Raw genomic sequence first — 2809 nt, 5'->3', positions numbered from 1 at the left:
GCTCATTTCTCGGAGGCAAAATGAGCAAGAACGCTCATTTGTACATCATTCTAGAGAGAAATAAATGGCCTTTTTAGAAAGTGAACCATCGATAAGCATATGTTGGCAGTTTTCTCAAAAAATGCTTGAATTCAAGAAGTTTTAGATTTGCGTGGTTTGAGTTGCAAAATCCACTTGAACATGACGCTGCTTTTTTCGAAGTTTCTCAAGAACCATTCGAGCCACAGAATTCGTTTTGGCATCGTTGGATAGAGAATTGAATGGGGGAGGAAGGGGCTATGACCCCTAAAATAATGCGCCTTCCTCAAGAAACACCTTGTACATTATAACAAATATAAAATGTGTATTGAATAGAGATGTTGATTGATAAAGTCGTTCAATTGCACTCGGAGAGTGGGCACAGTGTTTCTGCAACACCCAGTATATGCCGCTAATCGGGTAATGTTGCGTCGTTTCCGACTGGTTTAGGTGCAGTTACCCCGCAAAAAACCGCACTAGATGTGGTTTTTTCCTAGAAAAGCAACCATCTTTGGCAACTGAGTTTGCTTCCTCATTTCTCCGGCTCACGGAAGGACCGGCAAATCGCGCATCGCGTATAACCGGCGACATCGTGTTCCAAACCCGACGCAATTTTGTGTTCTGTTGTGTTTCAGTGCAAACTCACTGCGATATTGAATCGACCCGCGGCCGTGTTGTGCGTCGTGTTTTGCTTTATGTGCGTGTAGCTCCTGGGTTTTTCGCCCATTTCACCCATTGGATTTGGGCGGTTTTTCCAACCGACTGCTCCTCTAGATCCCCTATAGGAGGCTCTATCTTCAGGTAGGGTTGTCATGCCAATATCGCACGTTTTCGCGCGTCGAACACCTACTTCGCATAGAGCAATTTTCCACTTGCAGTGAGAGCGGGCTTCAATTCGCCCTGATCTTTTGCCCACTCTATTGAATGAAAAAAAATCACCAATTTTGGGTTGAAATCCTAATCTTCTGCCACATTTTGCTCAACATTTCCGCGTGCAGACGCATCTGGGAATAATAAATATAATACAGGCCTCATCCCCTAAAACACCCCAAGAACCCAGCGTGCTTCTAGCAGCTTTCAGAGCTTGCCAACTAATTTCATCCAACGAGGGGAGATTTATCTCAATCAGACGTTCGAAACTCTGCAGAGTGAGCCGGATTCTGTCACAATTTCAATTGATCGAAAAACGGAGGCACGCAAATAAATGGCCTGCTGCTGAAAATTCGCCGAATCGGCCGAAATCATCTCATCGGCTTCTTCGCACATCATTTATTCACGCATGTGAATGCAGTGAGACCCAAACAGTCGCGTTCCTAAGGTTTCATTGGCTAAATAGTTCGCGCTTCACTCCTGATTTCGAAAGGAAAATCGATGTTTTAGTCTTCAAATCCAGTTAACCCAACACGCACTTTGCTAATAAGATTTTCGAATGCAAAAACAAGTTTAAAACGCTCCAAATTCAGCATAGACCTACAGAGTCAATCGTGTTTCAATATTTTTTGCGTAGCTGAAATCAGTTGCGATAAACAGTTTGCAGATTCATCGGGAACCACCGCGATCGAAGCAAATATTTTCGAGATGGGAAAAGTTCCGATTTTCCGTCAGCATCAGGCATAAAAATGGATTACCAAATTTGCCTATTTCTTTTCTCGGCAACTGGGAACTTTACACAGTCACTTTTACCTGCGTTTTGTTGGGCAAACACTGTTCTACAAGTTCTACAAGAAAAGTTTCGCAATTATGTCATCATCAGGCGATTTTAGGGGATTTTTCAAAGTTAAATTCGGTCCTCGTTTGTACCGCTGTACTCAGGAAACAGTTAATACTAAGACCGACGTCTCTCAGCATTTCATGGGGCAAAATCTCTTCGCTAAGCTGCATAAGTTTCATCATCGGGGAGATTAATAGAATTTTTTTAATTTGCGTTCGATTAAAGTAGGCCCTTTTCAACACCGAACGCGACTCAATTTTCGTAACACGTACAGTAAAGTCCACTTATAGTGATCTTTCGGTTAAAACGAACTTTTTTCCTTTAATTGAAACGTCGTCCATAAGGAGCAACATATTTTTTTACTGGTTATAACGAACTTCCACGCTCAGCAACACCAATCTTGCGGAGTTGTTTATATTAGTGAGAGCGAAAAACAGGCAGTGACTTGTTGTTTTTTGTCGCGTTATGTATGTAAATCGTTTTAGAATGGAAATCCAAAAACGCAAAGCTTTTTCACTCAATGAAAAGTGCGAGATTATTAACAAAATAAAAAGTGGAGTAAAGCAGAGTGACATTTCTAAGGAATTAGCACTTGGAAAGTCTACTGTTGCAACAATATGGAAAAACAGAGAAAATATTTTATCAGCGTATGACAAAACAAATATTAGATGTAGGAAGTTAAAATTATCTGCACATGAATAGGTTGACAAGGGACTTATTAAGTGGTTTACTGAAAAAGACAAGAGAACGTTCTCATAAGTGGCAGTGTTTTGCAAGAAAACGCTAGTGAAATGAGGAGTAAAATCAAAAACAAAGAGTTTGCTTGTTCTAAAAGCTGGGAAGAGCGTTTCAAGAAGAGGCATAATATCAGTAGCGGAAAAATTGTTCGAGAGTCTGCCGGTGAAAAATCCTTCTTATGAAAACGTTAGAGGCGATCGATAAAATTTAAACATTTTCTGTAAATCTCTTAGATGCAGTCAATTTAATTCATAGAGCTTGGCAAAAAGTTAGCCGAAAAACCATTGCAAATTGCTTTAAGCATGGGGGATTTGTAAGAAAAGAAAATGATTATGAACCAGA

At 40.6% G+C, this 2809-nt stretch overlaps 1 protein-coding gene across 2 annotated transcripts in view; it reads left to right on the top strand.

The window, feature by feature from the left end:
- The first annotated feature begins 589 nt into the window (after positions 1 to 589).
- The window catches only part of LOC109538855, a 57643-nt gene continuing 55423 nt past the window's right edge, over positions 590 to 2809 (top strand). The window contains exon 1 of one of the 2 annotated variants that reach the window (XM_019906261.2): positions 590 to 819. The gene's annotated coding sequence lies outside the window, so the exon portion shown is untranslated. The remainder of the gene's footprint in view (positions 820 to 2809) is intronic. The other variant, XM_019906259.2, reaches the window with a different exon arrangement.

Source organism: Dendroctonus ponderosae, unplaced genomic scaffold, assembly GCF_020466585.1.
Source record: "Dendroctonus ponderosae isolate FM_Combo_2020 unplaced genomic scaffold, Dpon_F_20191213v2 Dpon_F_20191213_9, whole genome shotgun sequence".
Taxonomy (NCBI): Eukaryota; Metazoa; Arthropoda; class Insecta; order Coleoptera; family Curculionidae; genus Dendroctonus; species Dendroctonus ponderosae.
Note: the sequence above shows the minus strand (reverse complement) of the source record. Positions and strands in the feature narration are given on the sequence as shown.